The sequence below is a fragment of the Castor canadensis genome, chromosome 16 (genome assembly GCF_047511655.1).
Source record: "Castor canadensis chromosome 16, mCasCan1.hap1v2, whole genome shotgun sequence".
NCBI classification, from domain to species: domain Eukaryota; kingdom Metazoa; phylum Chordata; class Mammalia; order Rodentia; family Castoridae; genus Castor; species Castor canadensis.
This window is the reverse complement of record NC_133401.1, coordinates 18,334,194-18,355,487: the sequence shown is the minus strand read 5'-3', so window position 1 is coordinate 18,355,487 and position 21,294 is coordinate 18,334,194. Positions and strand designations below refer to the sequence as shown.

The following is a 21,294-nucleotide window of genomic DNA, read 5'->3' as shown; positions in this document are numbered from 1 at the left end:
ATTTAAATATTCAGGGTATTTCACATAAATGAAATAATGAATAGTATTTGTTCTTTTGCAACTGACTTACTTCATTTAGTAAACTGCCCTCAATATTCATCCATTACAGAATGTGTCAGAATATTTTTATTTTTAAGACTAAATTATATTCCATGGTATCTGTGCACCAGTATTTGTTTATGAATAATTTGTCAATGGATACATCTGTTGCTATCACTTTTGGGCTATTCTGTAAAATCTGTTTATAATACTTCCATTGCCCTTGGCTCTTCAGTGTCATTCTCCCTTTCAATGTTGATGACACCCAAACCCACCAATTTGCAGAGTTCCTTTCCCCACCTCAATACCATAGATGCATGATGCAACCTCTCAAATAGGGCAGGTGGAGGATTCTGGAGCTGATCTCTGGGACAGAGGGCAGCATTCAAAAGTGAATTCCCCCACCTTGCTGGGGGAGCAACTAACCAAACACAGCTGCTGCTGAAGGACAACACAGCTGTCCCCTGGTGAAAACAACAGCTCTGACCACCATGCATGAGCTGGCTGTCTTACCTCACCTCACAATTCCCACTACTCTTGTGGAAAGAAGGAACAAATACTACTCACAATCCAGTCACCTGGTGAGACTACATCAGAGCTTCTGCTTCTATGCCAATACCAGGATTAGACACCTAAGAACTTTTAGCAAAAGACTGAACTTTTGTGGTTCCTGAAACAGGTGTTTTTATTGTGTCTTTTTTTTCTTTATTTTTATATTATTAACTTTACCATCACTATTCTCTTATCCCTATTCTTACCATCTTCACTTTCCCTTCTCTTGTGCTACAATCCATTCTTCTTCCACCCAACTACTCTTTCTAACCCTTTAATCAACTTCTATGTTGAATAGGAGTGGAGACAGTGGGCATCTTTGTCTAGTTCCTGATTTTAGAGAGAATGGTTTCAGTCTTTCTCCATTAAGTATAATGCTGGCTGTAGGTTTGTCATATATAGCTTTTATAATGTTGAGGTACTTCCCTTCTATTCCTAGTTTTCTTAGAGCTTTTATCATGAAATGGTGTTGGATCTTATCAAGGCTTTTTCTGTATCTATTGAGATGATCAAGTGGTTTTTGTCTTTGCTTCTATTAATGTGGTTTATTATATTTATTGATTTTCGTATGTTGAACCAGCCCTGCATTCCTGGGATGAAGCCTACTTGGTCGTGGTGAATAATCTTTTTGATGGGTTGCTGAATTCAGTTTGCCATTATATTATTGAGGATTTTTGCATCAATGATCATTAAGGAGATTGGCCTATAGTTCTCCTTTTTGGAGGTGTCTTTGCCTGGTTTTGGGATAAGTGTAATACTGGCTTCATAAAATGTGTTAGGCAGTTTTCCTTTCCTTTCTATTTTGTGGAACAGTTTAAGGAGGGCTAGTGTCAGTTCTTTAAAGGTCTGATAGAATTCAGCAGAGAATCCATCAGGTCCTGAACTTTGCTTTTTGGGGAGACTCTTGATTGCTGCTTCAATTTCATTTTGTGTTCTAGATCTATTCAGGTATTAATATCCTCTTGGTTCAGTTTTGGATGATCATATGTATCTAGAAATCTGTCCATTTCTTTAAGATTTTCAAATTTATTTGACTATAGGTTCTCAAAGTAGTCTCTGATGATTTCCTGGACTTCCATGGTGTTTGTTGTTATCTCCCCTTTTGCATCCTGATTCTACTAATTTGGGTTTTTTCTCTCCTCATTTTAGTCATTTTTGTCAGGGGTCTGTCAATCTTGTTTATTTTTTCAAAGAACCAGCAATTGTTTCATTAATTCTTTATATGGTTTTTTTTGTTTCTATTTCATTGATTTCAGCTCTTGTTTTTATTATTTCTCTCCTTCTATTTGTTTTGGAATTTGCTTGTTCTTGTTTTTCTAGGAGTTTGAGATGTATCATTAGGTCATTGATTTGGGATCTTTCAGTCTTTTTAATATATGGCTATAAACTTTCCTCTCAGGACTGCCTTAGCTGTGCCCCATAGGTTCCGGTAGGTTGTGTTTTCATTTTCATTGACTTCCAGGAACTTTTTAATTTCCTCTTTTATTTCATCAATGACCCATTGTTCATTAAGCAATGAGTTATTCAGTTTCCAGCTGTTTGCATGGTTTTTGTCTTTACTTTTGTTGTTGAGTTCTAGTTTTATTGCATTGTGATCAGCTGGAATGCATGGTATAATTTCTATTTTCTTATATTTGCTGAGGCTTGCTTTGTGCCCTAGGATATGATCTATTTTGGAGAAGGTTCCATGGGCTGCTGAGAAGAATGTATATTGTGTAGAAGTTGGATGAAATGTTCTGTAGACATCTACTAGGTCCATTTGATCTATGTTATATTTTAGATCTAGGATTTCTTTATTGAATTTTTGTTTGGATGACCTATCTATTGGTGATAATTGGGTGTTAAAGTCTCCCACAACCACTGTGTTGGAGTTAATATATGCTTTTAGGTCTTTCAGGGTATGTTTGATGAAATTGGGTACATTGACATTGGGTGCATATAGGTTGATAATTGTTATCTCCTTTTGGTCTAATTCCCCTTTTATTAATATAGAATGTCCTTCTTTATCTCATTTGCTCAATGTAGGTTTGAAGTCTACTTTGTCAGAGATAAGTATTGCTACTCCTGCTTGTTTTCAGGGACCATTGGCTTGGTAAATCTTCTTCCAGCCTTTCATCCTAAGCCTATGCTTATTTCTGTCAGTGAGATGGGTCTCCTGTAAGCAACAAATTGTTGGATCTTCCTTTTTAATCCAGCTCATCAAACAGTGCCTTTTGATGGGAGAATTAAGTCCATTAACATTAAGTGTTAGTACTGATAGGTATGTGGTGATTCCTATCATTTAGTTGTCTTAGTTGTTTGAAGGTTTGATTGTGCATACCTAAGTTGAGGTTACTCTCTACTTTCTTGCTTTTTCTTTTCCTGTAGTTTGGTGCTGCCTGCCCTTTCATGGTTATGTTGGGTTTCACTTTCTGTGTGCAGAATCCCTTGAAGAATCTTTTGTAGTGGTTGCTTTGTGGTCACATATGGTTTTAGTTTCTGCTTAACATGGAAGACTTTTATTGCTCCATCTATTTTGTATCATAGTTTTGCTGGGTAGAGTATCCTAGGGTTGAAGTTATTTTCATTCAGTGCCCAGATGATCTCACCCCAAGCTCTTCTTGCTTTTAGTGTTTCTGTTGAGAAGTCAGCTGTGATTTTGATGGGTTTACCTTTGTATGTTATTTGTTTTTTCTCTCTTACAGCCTTCAATATTCTTTCTCTATTCTCTGTGCTTGTTTTTTATTGTTAATATGTTGTGGGGTAGTCTTGGCTATTGTGAATAGTGTTGCAATAAACATGGGTGTGCAGATGCCTCTAGAGTAACCTGAGTGGTATTCCTTTAGATATATCCCTAGGAGTTGTATTGCTAGATCATATGGCAGATCTATGTTTACTTTTTTAAGGAGCCTCCTTATTGTTTTCCATAGTGGTTTACTAGCTTACATTCCCACCAGTAGTGTATGAGGTTTCCTTTTTGTTCACATCCTCACCAAATTTGTTGGTGGTGGTGTTTTTGATGATAGCTATTCTAACAGGAGTTAGACGGAATCTTAGTGTGGTTTTGATTTACATTTCCTTTATTGCCAGGAATGGTGAGCATTTTTTCATGTGCTTTTTTTTTGTCCATTTGGACTTCTTTCTTTGAAAAAGTTCTGTTTAGATCAGTTGCTCACTTCTTTATTGGTTCATTGATTTTTGGGAGAGTTTTGTTTTTTGAGCTCCCTATATATTCTGGTTATCAGTCCTTTGATGTATAGCCAGCAAATATTTTCTCCCACTCTGTGGGTGGTCTCTTCAATTTAGAGACCATTTCTTTTGTTCTGCAGAAGCTTTTTAATTTCATGTAGTCCCATTTGTCCATGATTTCTCTTAATTGCTGAGCTGCTGGGGTTCTATTGAGGAAGTCCTTGCCTATACCTATTGCTTCCAGAGTATTCCCTGCTCTTTCCTGTACTAACTGCAAGGTTTCAGATCTGATATTAAGGTCCTTAATCCACTTTGAGATGATACTAATACAGGGTGACATGCATGAATCTAGTTTCCATTTTTTGCAGGCAGATAACCACTTTTCTGAGCAAAATTTGTTGAAGAGGCTGTCTTTTCTCCATCATACGTTTTTGGCACCTTTGTCAAAAATAAGTTGGGCTTAGCTGCATTGATTCATATCCGGGTCCTCTGTTCTGTTCCACCAGTCTTCATGTCTGCCTTTGTGCCAGTATCATGCTGTTTTTATTGCTATAACTCTGTGGTATAGTCTGAAGTTGGGTATTGTGATACCTCCAGCATTACTCTTTTTGCTCAGTATTACCTCGGCTATTTTCAGTCTTTTGTGTTTCCAAATGAACTTTAGGGTAGATTTTTCAATCTCTGTGATGAATCACTGCTTTTGATTGGAATTGTGTTGAACATGTAGATTGCTTTTGGTAGTATAGACATTTTTACAATCTGATTCTGCCAATCTATTAGCATGGGAGATCTCTCCACCTTCTGTAGTCTTCCTCAATCTCTTCTTCAGTGGTTTGTATTTCTCCTTGTTGAGATCATTTATATCCTTTGTTAAGTTTATCCCTAGGTATTTGATTTTTTGAGGCTATTGTAAATAGTATTGTTTTCATATATTCTTTCTCAATCTGTTCATAGTTGCTGTATATAAAGGCTACTGATTTTTGTAAGTTGGTTTTGTATCCTGCTACATTACTGAAGCTATTTATGTTTTCTAGGAGTTTTGGAGTGCATTTTTTAGATCTTTGAGATGTAGGATCATCTCATCTGCAAATAAGGATAGTTTGACTATTTTTTTTTATCTATTTGTATTCCTTTTATTTCTTCCTCTTGCCCAGCTGCTCTGGCTAGAAATTCCAGTACTATGTTGAATAGGAGTGGAGATAATGGGCACCCTTGTCTCATTCCTGATTTTAGGGAGAATGGTTTCAGTTTTTCCCCCATTAAGTATGATGTTGACTATAGGTTTGTCATATATAGCCTTTATAATGTTGAGGCACATTCCTTCTATTCCTAGTTTTCTTAGAGATTTTCTCATGAAATGGTGTTGAATCTTATCAAAGGCTTTTTCTGCCTCTATTGAGATGATAAAGTGGTTTTTTGTTTGCTTCTATTAATGTGCTGTATTACATTTATTGATTTGCATATGTTAAACCATCCTTGCATCCCTGAGATGAAGCCAATTTGGTCATGGTGAATGATCTTTCTGATATGTTGTTGTATTTGGCTTGCCATTATTTTATTGAGGATTTTTGCATCAATATTCAATCATCTCTGATGATCTCTGATGATTCCCTGGATTTCCTTGGTGTTTGTTCTTATTTCCCTTTTTCATTTCTGATTGTACTAATTTGGATCTTTTCTTTCCCAATTTTAGTCAGATTTGCCAGAGGCTTGTCAATCTTCTTTATTTTTTCAAAGAACCAGCTTTTTGTTTCATTAATTCTCTGTATAGTTTTTTTTGTTTGTTTGTTTCTATTCATTAATTTTGGCCCTTATTTTTATTATTTCTCTCCTTTTGCTTGTTTTGTGTTTTGCATATGAGAGAGAACATGGCATTTTTGGCCTTCTGAGCCTGGCTAATTTCACTTAAAGTGATGTTCTCCAGTTCCATCCATTTACCTGCAAATGACAAATTTTCACTCTTTTTTGTGGCTGAATAATATTCCATTGTATATATATCCCACATTTTTCTTAATCCATTCACCAGTTGTAGGACATCTGGGCTTTTTCTGTAGTTAGACTATTGTGATAATGCTGCAATAAACATGGCTGTGCAGGTGTTTTTATTTTATTCTGAATAACATTCCTCAGATATTTACCCAGGAGTGGCATTGCTGAATCATATGTTAGTTAATTTTTGGTTTTTTTAAAGAACTTCCATACTGCTTTCCATAGTGGGTATACTAATTTACATTCTTACAAACAGTGTATAAGAGTTCCTTTTTCCCCCAGTGCTCACCAACATTTGTTTTGTGTATGTGTTTTTGTGTATAATAATTTTTATTATTGACTTTTTCTACTCAAGTATCACCAAAAACCACCTGACTTCCAGTAAATCAGAGAGAACTTTTAATTTACTTGAATCTCAGTGAATTCAATATGGTTGCCCTCTCTAATAAATCAGTCCATATAAGAGAATCCAGTATTTATATGTAGGCACATGAAGTTCTAAATCCAATTAAGTCAAAATCTTACATACCTTACAGACATATATATATACATATATGTATATTTCTGTTTGTATTTCTTTTTATTCTGTGTTTCTATGAAAAAAGAAAACTCTCAGAATTCTGGTGAGTTACATGCCATATAAGTACCACAAGCTGGGTGGCTTAACAAATAGAAAATAATGTCTCATGGTTCTGGAGGCTGAAAATCTGATATCAAGGTGTCAGTGGGGCCAGTTCCTTCTTAGGTTTGCCCAGAGGGAATCTGTTCCAGATCTTCTCCAGCTTATAAGTGGTCTTCTTCTTCCTGTGTCTTCATGTGGTCTTCCATCTGTGATTCTGTCCAAATATCTTCCTCTAAGGACTCCAAACATATTGTGGCCCACTTTAATGCCCTCATTTTAACCTAATCACATCTGTAAAGATCTGTAAAGATCCTGTCTCCAAAAAACTGCATTAGAAGTATTGGGGAAAGAACTTGGATGTATGAATGTTTAAGGGAGATAATTCAACCCATACCATCAATCGCTTCTGGAGGCCACTCCCATTAGTATGCTCATTACCATCTACCCATGATCATCTCTCTGGGTGCACAAGACTCTGTCAAATTTCCTCTTGAAGGAGGCCAATCATATTACAAAAAGTCCCATCCTATAAATGCCATTTTTTTTACTTATCTCTTTTTTAAAAAAAACTGATATTCTTACATTCTGATGACCTGATATACTTACTCCAGTTCCTCTAAGGAACTGGAGTTTAGGGCTACAGCACTGGAATTGGGAGTGGACAAAATTGACTTCATAGCACTTGACTTTCTACACTCTCCCATGTGTTCCATTCTCAAAGATTCAGTGTCTTGACTTATTCTGTTCCCAATACACAGTTCCAAATCTCATCTCTACATCACATAAATCAAGCAAGAGACAGTGCAGATGTGATTCATTCTGACTCAAAATTCCTCACTAGATGCAAAACCTTGAAACCAGAAAAGTTGTTTGCTTCTAAAATACAATGGCTCTAGATTCCAAGATGGCAGCTAGAGGGAGAAAGCAGAAAGCATGCCTCCTATAGTGAAATCTTGGAGAGACACTGGAGACACACTTGGCACGCAAAACCACCGAGAAGAGGCAAACTTTGACCCCTCCATACCTCCAGCCAGCACAGAGCATCTCCACTTCACGTTAAATGGAGAAACCAGGAGGGCCCCCGCACCGCCACCAGTCACCCATGCCCAGATGGCTTGGGAAGACATGGACAAGGTGAGCTTAGTGGTACCACAGTACTCCCACAGACAACCCTGGGCCAGGGCACCATAGCCCCCTGGACAGACCTACCTCCACCAGGGAAAAAAGGGAAACTGAGTAATAAGCAATAAGAACAATAAAGACATGTGAGAAAGAGGGTGGGGTACCCTGAGCCCTGAAGAGCGGGGAAGAGGAATCCATCCCGGAACTATAAATAAACAAGCTGGCCAGCCAGAGAGGCCCCAGCAGGAGTGGGGGCGTGTGCCCAGCAACCAGGAGCGGGAAAGCTTGTGAGAGTGGTGGAGGGAGGAAAACTCCACAGGAGAGGGGGGAAGACCCACTTCCCACATGAGCTGTAAACAAACACGCAGGCCTGAGAAAGCGGGTGCAGTGTCACCTCCCCCAGTGTGCTTGGAAAGGGGAAAGCTTTTAGCAGAGGCTTGCACACAGGAGAGCTCTGAGTAAACAAAGCCTGCAGGGCCAGGTGAGTGTTAAGCTCACCCCAGAGATCTGCATAAATAACGCTGCCAGCAACAGCAGGCTGGAAGCAGCGGGCAGACAAGCCACAGCCAAGATACCATTCACAGAACTGTCTCCAGACTCTTTTTTTCTTTCTCTCTCTCCCTATCTGATGAGAAAACAACCAAATTACACCTGCATGCTGAAAAACTTACTGAAACTGTATTGCATTGAACTTGGGACATTTTGTGGGGTTTTCTTTGTGCAGTTTTGTTCTACTTTATACATCCCCTTTGATGAGACAACTACAGAACAACATCAGAGGCACCATATCAAGGACTGGAGACTGAGATGGACACAAAAATTATTAAGACTGAAACTTTATTGCATTTGAACTTGGAGGGGCTTTTTATTTATTTATTTTTATTATCTATTTTTCATTTGGTTTTATTTTACTTTTATATACACATATATATTTCTTTCATATAGTTATTTTTTATTTTTATTCTTATCTTTATTCTTTTTAATTTTTATTTTCAATCATCTCTCTGTCTCTCTAATGCCTGTTCAGCTTACTGTCGATTAGTACACTAACACTCCCTCTTTATACCTTTCAAACTTTTTTGTTTGATTCCTTGTTTTGTTTTCTCCTACTTGTCTGTTTATTTATTTTTCCCTTTTCTTTAACTTCTTCCTTTCCATCTCCGCTCACCCTTCCATTCCAAATATTATCATTGTTATTATTACAAGCTAGAAAATACTTAATTGCACACAGTACAGGGACAGTAACAACACCAAGGACAATGACAGGAAGACAGAAAAAACAGGGAAACCAGTTTCTCCACAGCAAAATATTAGTACAGGAACCAGAGGGACATGAAGAAAACAGATACTCAGATCCAGACTCCAACAAAATGAAGAAAAACTATGCCAAAGAACCCAATGAAGCCCACAAGAATAATTTAAAAGAAGACATACTACAGATACTCAATGAGAATTTTATAGAGATGATACTGGATATGGCCAACCAAAATGTACAGGAGACAGTCAAGAAATTCCAACACACGAGGATGCAGGGAAAAAGGAACCCTCTTACACTGTTGGTGGTAACGTAGACTAGTACAACCACTCTGGAAAAAAATTTGGAGGCTACTTAAAAAGCTAGACATCGATCTATCATTTGATCCAGCAATACCACTCTTGGGGATATACCCAAAAGACTGTGACACAGGTTACTCCAGAGGCACCTGCACACCCATGTTTATTGCGGCACTATTCACAATTGCCAAGTATGGAAACAGCCAAGATGCCCCAACTACTGATGAATGGATTAAGAAAACGTGGTATCTATACACAATGGAATTTTATGCAGCCATGAAGAAGAATGAAATGTTATCATTCGCTGGTAAATGGATGGAATTAGAGAACATCATTCTGAGTGAGGTTAGCCTGGCCCAAAAGACCAAAAATCATATGTTCTCCCTCATATGTGGACATAGAATCAAGGGCAAACACAACAATGGGATTGGACTATGAGCACGTGATAAAAGTGAGAGCACACAAAGAAGGGGTGAGGATAGGTAAGACACCTAAAAAACTAGCTAGCATTTGTTGCCCTTAATGCAGAGAAACTAAAGCAGATACCTTAAAAAGCAACTAAGGCTAATAGGAAAAGGGGAACAGGAACTAGAGAAAAGGTTAGATCAAAAAGAATTAAACTAGAAGGTAACACCCACCCACAGGAAATCAATGTGAGTCAATGCCCTGTATAGCTATCCTTATCTCAACCAGCAAAAACCCTTGTTCCTTCCTATTATTGCTTATACTCTCTCTACAACAAAATTAGAAATAAGGGCAAAATAGTTTCTGCTGGGTATTGAGGGGGTAGGGGGAGAGGGAGGGGGCAGAGTGGGTGGTAAGGGAGGGGGTGGGGGCAGGGGGGAGAAATGACCCAAGCCTTGTATGCACATATGAATAATAAAAAAAGAAAGAAAGAAATTCCAACACAACAAAAATAGAGAATTTGAAAAAGCAAAAGAAGAAATAAAGGAAACCATAGAAGCACTGTATAAACACCAAAGTGAAACAGAGAACATGATTAATAAACAGATAAATGAACTCAGGACAAAAATAGACAACATTAAAGAGAAAACCAGCCAGGATATGGTACCTCAGAAAACAGAATGAAACAGAACTGCAAAACAAAACAGAAGGCCAATCCAGCAGAATAGAACAAACAGAAGACAGAATCTCAGAACTTGAAGATGAAATGGTAATTAAAGGAAAAACTGAAGAACTATTAATTAAACAACTCAAGACCTGTGAAAAGAAAATGCAAGAACTCACCTACTCCATCTAAAGACCAAACTTGAGAATCATGGGCATCAAAGAAGGAGAAGAGGTGCAAGTGAAGGGAATGCATAATATATTCAACAAAATAATAATGGAAAATTTCCCAAATCTAGAGAAAGATATTCCCATACAGATGCAAGAGGCCTCAGGACACCAAACAGACCAGATCAAAATAGAACTACCCCATGACATATCATCATTAAAACAACAAGTTCAGAAACTAGGGAAAGAATATTGAAGGCTGTAAGAGAGAAAAAACAAATAACATACAAAGGTAAACCCATCAAAATCACAGCTGACTTCTCAACAGAAACATTAAAAGCAAGAAGAGCATGGGGTGAGATCTTCTGGGCACTGAATGAAAATAACTTCAACCCCAAGATACTCTACCCAGCAAAACTATCATTCAAAATAGATGGAGCAATAAAAGTCTTTCATGATAAGCAGAAACTAAAACAATATGTGACCACAAAGCCACCCACTACAAAAGATTCTTCAAGGGATTCTGCATAGAGAAAGTGAAACCCAACTTAACCATGAAAAGACAGGCAGCACCAAACCACAGGAAAAGAAAAAGCAAGACAGTAGAGAGTAACCTCAACTTAGGTGCACACAATCAAACCTTCAAACAACTAAGACAACTAAATGACAGGAATCACCACATACCTATCAGTGCTAATGCTTAATGTTAACGGACTTAATTCACCCATCAAATGGCACCGCTTGATGAAATGGATTAAAAAGGAAGATCCAACAATTTGTTGCTTACAGGAGACCCATCTCACCGACAGAAATAAGCATAGGCTAAGGATGAAAGGCTGGAAGAAGATTTACCAAGCCAATGGCCCCCAAAAACAGGCAGAAGTAGCAACATTTATCTCTGACAAAGTAGATTTCAAACCTACATTGATCAAATGAGATAAAGAAGGACATTCCATGCTAATAAAAGCAAAAATAGACCAAAAGGAAATAATAATTATCAACCTGTATGCACCCAATGTCAACACACCCAATTTCATCAAACATACCCTGAAAGACCTAAAAGCATATATAAACACCAACACAGAGGTGGTGGGAGACTTTAACACCCCATTATCATCAATAGATAGGTCATCCAAACAAAAAATCAATAAAGAAATCCAAGATCTAAAATATGCAATAGATCAAATGGACCTAGTAGATGTCTACAGAACATTTCATCCAACTTCTACACAATATACATTCTTCTCAGCAGCCCATGGAACCTTCTCCAAAATAGATCATATCTTGGGCACAAAGCAAGTCTCAGCAAATATAAGAAAATAGAAATTATACCGTGCATACTATCTGATCACAATGCAGTAAAAATAGAGCTCAACAACAAAAGTAAGACAAAAAACATGCAAACAGCTGGAAACTAAATAACTCATTACTTAATGAAGAATGGATCATTGATGAAATAAAAGAAGAAATTAAAAAGTTCCTGGAAGTCAATGAAAATGAAAACACAACCTACCAGAACCTATGGGACACAGCTAAGGCAGTCCTGAGAGGAGTTTATAGCCATGAGTGCATATATTAAAAAGACTGAAAGATCCCAAATCAATGACCTAATGATACATCTCAAACTCCTAGAAAAACAAGAACAAGCAAATCCCAAAACAAATAGGAGAGAAATAATAAAAATAAGAGCTGAAATCAATGAAATAGAAACCAAAAAAAACATACAAAGAATTAATGAAACAAAAAGTTGGTTCTTTGAAAAAATAAACAATCAATAGACCCCGGCAAACCTGACTAAAATGAGGAGAGAAAAAACCCAAATTAGTAGAATCAGGAATGCAAAAGGGGAGATAACAACAAACACCATGGAAGTCCAGGAAATCATCAGAGACTACTTTGAGAACCTATATTCAAATAAATTTGAAAATCTTAAAGAAATGGACAGATTTCTAGATACATATGACCATCCAAAACTGAACCAAGAGGAAATTAATCACCTGAATAGATCCACAACACAAAATGAAATTGAAGCAGCAATCAAGAGTCTCCCCCAAAAGTTGTAACCATTCACAATGGTTACCATTGATATATTGGTGAAGCTTGATGGAAACTGAGCATCTGACCATGGACCAGTATGTGATCATGGGGCAAAAACTGAGCACTGTAAACTGACTTATGTTTGATCCATCAAGCCATAATGTGATGTAGACCCAACAGTCTCACAAACCAAGGTGCAGTATATACTTGAGATTCAGCATGAGGAGGTTCAGAGGGCACAATTAAGTTGCACAAGCAGGAGGGCCGTGTCCATGTACTATTTAACACTGAGCACTTGTCCCTGTCCATAAATTCTCACTCATGACCACCTGAGGGATATTTACCTAACCCAGTGTCACAAAGCATTTTCTCCTGTGCTTCTTCTCAGGAGTTTTCTACTTTGTTTTTAAGTATACATTTATAATTTATAGATCTGTTTTAAGTTAATTTTTGCATATGATTTGAGATAGGAGTTACAATTTATTTTTCCGTTATTCATATCAGAATACATTTCATTGTTCTAGAAACATATAATTTTAAAATGTTTGTTTCCCCTTTGCATTATCTTGACACTTTTATGAAAGACATTATATGTTTGGATCTACACATGATCTATTTTATTGCAATGAAACATGTCTGTGATTCCAAAAATATCACATTATTTACAGATGTTTCAGATTAAATCATAGTATGATATGCACAAGATTGTATATATACACATTGGTCTATACAATATTGGCATAAACAATATATATATATATTGGTCTTTTATGCCTTGTCCTTGCTACATTGTCTTAGAAGACCCAGTGTTTTAAATCCTAGCTACATGGGAGGCAGAAATGGGTGGATTGAAGTTCAATGCTATCACAGACAACATCAGTGAGACTCAGAAAATATGCTGTGCATGGTCTCACATGCCTGTAACTCAGCTATGGGGGTGGCACAAATAGAAGAACTGAAGTCCAGGCCATCCCTAGGCAAAAAGAAAGAAGACTGCAGCTAAAAATTAAACTAAAGCAAAATGGCTAGAGGTGTGGCTCAGCTGATGAAGTGGTTGCCTATCAAGTGCAAGGGCCTGAGTTCAAACCCCAATATTACCAAAAAATTTTAACGCAAAAACTAGGTTTTGTATAATGCAGTTATTTACTTATTTTGGTGGGACTGGGATTTGAACTGAGGGCTTCACACTTGTAAAACAATTGCTATAACACTTGAGCCATGCCTTCAGTCCGCTTTACTAGTGTTATTTGGGAAATGGGGACTTGTGAACTATTTGCTGGCCTTGAACTGCAATCCTCCTCCTCTCAGCCTCCAACGTAGCTAAATTACAGGTGTGAATCACTGATGCCTGGCTATAATGAAGATAGTTTTAAATATTGAAAGCACAAGTTACTCAAATACATGCATAATGACAATAAATCATCATGAGATTTTCAGTGTGGAATTTAAGAACAAGTGCTTGATCACTTGCCCTACTGGTTGTAATGTCAATTACTTATACTTTGTGCATCAAACTAGCTCATGCTCCAATATTGCTTTCCAAGAAAATTGTTGGCATTTTTCATGCCTCTTCTGGAAATAATACATCTGCTAATGAGAATGCACAGAGGCTTTCAGTCTCATACTTTGCTTTCATAGAGGCAGAAAGACAGGCAGGATAGTGGGAAGCAGTATAGAGAATGAAGGCAACGATTCCAGCTCTGCTCTGATTATAAGTTATATTGTTGGAGAAATGCATATTTGGCTTTTTCCACTTTAATCTGAATTGAAAAAAGTGGCAAAATATAGGGAATTAGGATTTTGTTTACCAAGTCTTCGTTGTTCTGGAAACTTCATTGCAAAGGAGCCAGCTTTGTAGCCTGGTTCTGTGATATTTTGGTTGAATCTAGCCCTTGTCTATTTGTACATTAAGTCTTTCACTGGCATGAATACATCTTCTAATATCTAGTTTAATTTCTCCTTTCTTATTTTCCCCAGTCCAGGATTTTATTTCCTTCCTTCAACCAAAAAAAAAAAAAGTACTTATGGAGCACATGATACACAGAGTTGCTGAGCAAGATGGTGGCAACATCCAGATGGACCTCACTTCACAGAGCTTTGTGTGATGAGTACACAAGATGTTTTTATTACAGGGAAAGAAGTGTATGGATCTTATGTCACAGCTGGAGGCTAAAGATACAATGTAATTGGCCAAGTTAAAGGGCATTGGTCTTGCACAAAAGGGGCTCCCTCCTTACTTATGGCAACCAATTGAAGATGTTTGCATTGCAGTCAATGTCAAATGGTCAGATGTTGGTAATATTTGGAGAACTGCTATCTACAACAGATGCAAACCTCAGAGAAAGCTACACATCAGGCTTGTGTGGCTAGATATAGCTCATTGCATTGAGGAGTGACTGATAGTCACTATGCATAATCAGTTCCCTGTCTCAAATTCAAGCAGCAGAGTTCAAACCTTGGATAGGCCCTGTAAAACAGGCAAAAGTGTATTTCCTTTCATAAAATTCAAAGGGTGCATCCACAGTGTCCTCCCTGGATTTTCAGCAGTAGGGATGCTAATATGGATTTTATCCATATTTCCCCTATGTGGAGGTACCTTCAAACTCTGGCAAACCTTGGAGATGATAGTCCAGAAGTGAAGCAACGATGTCTGGCCAAGCCAAGTAGACTTGCACTGCTACAAGATCTGGATGGGGGAACTGACCAGGCACTGAACTGTGAAGAGAGGTCCCACCTTTCAGGGACTAACTCCATATTGCAACCCTTGAGTTCTGTAAGTTTGCTTTTGCCAACCTGGTCAACACTATAAAGTGCTTAAAATCTTAGGATGTGGATAGAGTAGTTATATATTTAGTTATTTTTATTTTAATACTTTTGAGGGGTTTTGCACTATAAAATAATTCTTTTACTATATCTAGAAGAACATTTTTCAAAAATTAGCAGAGGTATTACAAAAATCTCATTTCTGAACAAAAATATATCAGTTTAAATCATAAATAGTAAGTATCTTCAACAATGACAATACTTTAAAGCTAAATAGAATAAAAATATTTTGGTTGACATCTAAGAGCAAGGACATTTATCACAGTTATGTATCTTTGATTACTAAATGAGATTATTCTTTTTAGGAAGTGAAAATATTTGCTAGTTAGACTTAATGGATAATTTAGCATTAAGTGCTGAAATTTGAGTATGTACTAAGATTTGACTCAGTATGTGTTTCTGATGGCTTCATATGTGGGTTCTGCAAAACATTTGTTTTTATGGGGCAGAAGGATGATAAATGATATGGTTGGAATTTTATTCCCTGAAAAAAGCAATAGAAAAGAGAGAAATAATTGACTATTTAATTTTGGAACTGGGGTTTGAACTCAGGGTTTCACATTTGTTAGGCAGTTACTTTACCACTTGAGCCATACTTCCATCCTTTTTAGTTTTAATCATTTTTCTATATGGTCTCATGCTTCTTTCCCATATTGACCTCATACTGCAAGCCTTCTATCTACACCTCCCACCTAACTGGTATTACAAGTGTGAACCACCATAACTCACTGTTCTTTGAGATGGGTACACACTAGCTTTATGCCCAGGCTGACTTCAAACCATCATCTTCTCATGTCTGCCTCTTAAATAGTTGGGACTAGAGGTGTGAGTCACTATGCCTGGCACCAGTGTTTTCTTTATTTTTAACTTATTTGTTGAAAACACCACAGGGAAACAGAAAAAGGATAAGATCAAAATCATCACAACAACCAATAAAATACTGGGCAGATACTAAAAAGATTTAAGTCAATATGTTTTTGAAATTTCAGCTCAGTAACAACAAGTTCTAGGTAAGCAATATATATTTTCATTCTATACTGTCAGAAGCTTTACTTTGTGCATATGTAACTTTCATAATTAAAAAAAATTAGGAACAAAGAAATTAGGCTTAAGAAGTAGTATAGGCTAATTCTAAAGTTAGGCTCAGTATTTCCTCCTTAACACATTCATATGTGCATGAATATTTTGTAGGAATATAAACATACATGATTATGTACATAGATATGGATGAATAGGTAGCTATGCATAATTGTACATTACAAAGGTCTGAGAAAATGTACAATAAATTATTCACCACAGTTACCTAGGCAGTGCATAAGCATGGGTGGGGATTGAGGGGCTTGGGAATGGTTGTTTTGGTCCTTTTTAACTAATTATTTTTGTGGTACAGGGCTTTAAACTCAGGGCCTTATGCTTGCTAAGCATGATCTTTATCACTGGACACATGCCTCAAGCCCTTTAAGCTTTATGTTGTTTTTCTGATATGGTCTCATACAGATATCCCACACACACTCACAAAACACTGAAATTAGGGATGCACTAATTGTTATCTTGGGTGTGAATTGCTTCCAATCTATTGAGTTAATTACAATGGTGAGTAAGAGAAGAAGTCATTGAACATCACATAGCTTTTTTCATTGCATCTATTGCCACCGTATTAATGATAGATTTTGATTCGAGGAGACTTCTACTGGCTTACGCAGCAGATATATTCAATGAGTGTGAAAAATTTGGGAGTATGACAAGGTATGAGAAAAAGCCAAGAAATTAATACATGAAGATACAACAAATATTAAATGCAGAGAGAAATACAGACACACACAGAAACACAGACAGGCACACAAGCACACACACAAACACACGCAAACACACACACACACACACACACGACCCTGCCTGTATTCAAGGCATGACGAATCTAACCTGCAATAGCTGAAATCCCGGCCTTAAGCTATGAGTGGACACTTTCAGCTCTCAAGAAAGGATCAAGCTTAGAAAAACATGCGAAGTGACACCAAAGTTCGTGGACAGAAGACATACTACCACCTTCAGGCCAATGAAAAACTAAAGCCTAATCTAGAATCAAGGCCTCAATCCATCACTTGAATTCCAATCAATTTTGTCAGGCTGATGATGCACGGACACACATGCATCATGATAGCCTGATATACACGGACCATATTCAATGAACACTGACTATTTCCTCCTCAGACAATTGATTACACTTGATCTAGGAATAGCATTGCGGAGAACAACCCAAAGTTACTGACTTTCATGATGAATGCCTGACTGGCACTATTTGGAGCAGAGTATCTAAAGGACACTGATCCAGGAAATATGTTAAAACACATGCGCCCCCACTCATAAACACACCCACAGGGTGGCTGTGATAAATGAATATTAACTATTTTTGGGTAAGTGAATTTCTGGGCTTTCATTTGTGAAAAGTACCTTTCAGCAGAACCTGTACTTAGGAATCCCCGGAAACACTGGTGAATGAAGTTAATTTCTTCAAACCTTCACTGCCTGTGGTTTAGTGGGCCCTGCAGACTAGAGAAGAAATTACATCAGATCAACAGGTACCTGTGCTGAGCCTCCAGGAAACATTTTCCTCTCTAGCCAGGCCACTGGAACCACACCCTGGCATCAGGTGGTCAGGATTAGAGGCAGAAACCAAGGCTGCCTACGCATCACAGCGAGGTCCAGGCAGCCTGTTCTGCTTGGTGAGTTCCATGCCCAAATGACACAGAGGCCTGTGGACACTAAAAGCTCTGTGCCATGGGAGCTTAGGCTAGCTGTGAAGGACGGATCCACCCAACCCTGATGTGCTCAGGTCACCTGTGGGCCCCTGCCATACGTGCCCCGGGTCCCTAGGACCCAATTAAAAGACACATCTTCCAACCAAGACAGGGCCACCTCCCTCCAGTTTCTTCCTGCTTGGCTGGCCGGGCTGCCATAGCAACAGGCCAGGCAGGAGCTGCCTCAGCACTCTCCATGTTCCAGGGGCTAGGATCCCACTGTGACCTCACAGCCAAGTCTTTCATGATTGGTCAGACCACTTAAGCACTGCCTCTACGGCCCCTCCCCCTCCAGACTCCAGTCACTTGTGTGGCAGACTCCTGGCTAGAGCTTCTGAATTGGGGATTGCTTTTCTGCTCCATGTTCCCTCCTCAGCTCATTCAAGGTTGAAGTGGCATGACATTCCTCTCATGTTCCAAAGGACCCCCAATCTGGAACCCACAATTTGGAGAAGAGGAAGACTTTCACGTGGTGAGTACAAAAACAACTCAAGCCCTTTACGGTTCAATCAGCCAGGAACACTCCCTACACCTTGGATGGGACAAGTTCCTTCTCCGAACTACATCTCCCATCAGGTGGGAGAGGACACCAAGTGTCACAGCATAAGAACCAGGGCCTGTTTTCCGGGCTTCTGTGTTCCTAACCTCAACAAAACACGCAAACGCACACACTGACTGCCAGGAGCCTCAAGGGGACCACACGAACTCACTTCCTCTAGACACAGAAATTCCTTCACTTTCATCTCAGGAATACACACGCACACACACTCTACAGCCTAGGACTGCTTAGGATTCTCTAGACAGTGAAATTGATACCACCTCTCGGGAGAATGGCAGATTTCGGGAACACAACAAACCATAGAATAGCATGAAACTCTGAGGAAGGTCATTCAATTCTGAAAAGGTTCTCTGAGGGACATCATGAAAGTACATGAAAGTACACCTTTCATTCGTGGAACTGAAGACATAAAGTCAATGCCACACAAGGCTGCTCCTCAAGAGACTTCAGGAATGAGCCCAATTTCTAAAAACCAGTGAAAGCAAATGGAACAACAGATATCCCACACACACTCACAAAACACTGAAATTAGGGATCTACTAATTGTTATCTTGGGTGTGAATTGCTTCCATTCTATCGAGTTAATTACAACGGTGAGCAAGACAAGAAGTCATTGAATATCACATAGCTTTTTTCATTGCATCTATTGCCACCGTATTAATGATAGATTTTGATTCCAGGAGACTTCTACTGGCTTACGCAGCAGATATACTCAATGAGTGTGAAAAATTTGGGAGTATGAGAAGGCATGAGAAAAAGCCAAGAAATTAATACATGAAGATACAACAAATATTAAATGCAAAGACAAATGTAGACACATTCACACAAAGACAGACAGGCAGGAACACAAGCACACACACACACACGCGCACGCACGCACATGCACGCACACAAAAACCCAGGAACCCTGCCTGCATTCAAGGCATGACGAATCTAACCTGCCATAGCTGAAATCCCGGCCTTAAGCTAATGAGGGGACACTTTCAGCTCTCAAGAAAGGATCAAGCTTAGAAAAACATGCGAAGTGACACCAAAGTTCGTGCAAAAAAGACATACTACCACCTTCAGGCCAATGAACAACTAAAGCCTAATCTAGAGTCAAGGCCTCAATCCATCACTTGAATGGTAATCAATTTTGGAGGGCCAATGATGCACGGAAACACATGCATCACGATAGCCTGATATACACCGGCCATATTCAATGAACACTGACTATTTCCTCCTCAGATAATTGATTACACTTGATCTAGGAATAGCATTGCGGAGAACAACCCAAAGTTACTGACTTTCATGATGAATGCCTGACTGGCACTATTTGGAGCAGAGTATCTAAAGGACACTGATCCAGGAAATATGTTAAAACACATGCGCCCCCACTCATAAACACACCCACAGGGTGGCTGTGATAAATGAATATTAACTATTTTTGGGTAAGTGAATTTCTGGGCTTTCATTTGTGAAAAGTACCTTTCAGCAGAACCTGTACTTAGGAATCCCCGGAAACACTGGTGAATGAAGTTAATTTCTTCAAACCTTCACTGCCTGTGATTTAGTGGGCCCTGCAGACAAGAGAAGAAATTATGTCAGATCAACAGGTACCTGTGCCGTGCCTCCAGGAAAACTTTTCCTCCCTAGCCAGGCCACTGGAACCACACCCTGACATCAGGTGTGCCTACGCACCACAGTGAGGTCCAGGCAGCCTGTTCTGCTTGGTGAGTTCCATGCCCAAATGACACAGAGGCCTGTGGACACTAAAAGCTCTGTGGCATGGGAGCTTAGGCTAGCTGTAAAGGATGGATAACAACAGTAGCAGCAATAGCAATTCAGGATGGGATCAAGTAAGCAAAACTCTATTCCGAGGCCTGCCCCCACACCACTGACCAGGACCTGGCGAAGCTCTGCTAACCATATGGCAAAATAGTCTCGACAAAGGCAATTTTAGATAAGACAACAAACAAATGCAAATTCTATCCTGCAGCAGATCAGAAAGTTGTGTGAGCCCTGCAGACCAGTGGGGTTCAAGCTCAAATGGCAAAGCAGCAGGAACAAGGTCCTACAAACCTGTGTATTAAAACCTGTGTATTTCTAATTTGTTACTGTCCATGGAAGAGCAAGAATTTGAAAGTGTGCTCGAACCGTTCGGGCAGTTATTTCTACAAGGACACTATGTGATTCCAGCAGCACAAGTCATGGTGTTGGCTTTGCCAGGATTGAAAAATGCAAAGCTGTAATCAGTCACTTTAATGAAAAATTCAGTAAGACCCCACCAGGAGTTTCTGCTCCTACAAAACCTTTATTGTGCAAGTTTGCAGATGGAGGACAGAAGAGACAGAATCTAAACAAATACATCCCTAATGGAAGACCATGGCATAGAGAAGGAAAGGCTGGACTGACACTCACTACTGACCCACCTACAGCTGCTATACAGAATGGTCTTATCCTTTACTATACAGTATTGCTACAAATCGAATGACCACTCTCTTACATCCTATATTGCATCTTCTGTATCTGCCTACCAGGTGCAGAGTCCTTCTTAGGTGTGGCCTCAACCACATATCCTATAGCACCCTGGTGCCATCTTATCTCCCTTGGTGATGATGCACGGATGACACGCGCAGGAATTTCAGATGCTCAGGGTTCTTGAGCTTGCTCTGAGAATGAAAGCACAGGCAGACTCCAACAGCAGAGGTCAGAAAGATTTTATTTGTAGAGAATTTAGTTGGAGGAAAGAGAAGAGAAAGACTGCATATTGGAGAATGCAGGGAGACCCGGAAACCAGTGATCCTGTGGGCCAG

At 38.9% G+C, this 21,294-nt stretch overlaps 1 pseudogene; it reads left to right on the top strand.

The window, feature by feature from the left end:
* The first annotated feature begins 20,292 nt into the window (after positions 1-20,292).
* LOC109679352 (RNA-binding motif, single-stranded-interacting protein 1 pseudogene) lies at positions 20,293-21,036 on the top strand (annotated as a pseudogene).
* Positions 21,037-21,294: the final 258 nt, after the last annotated feature.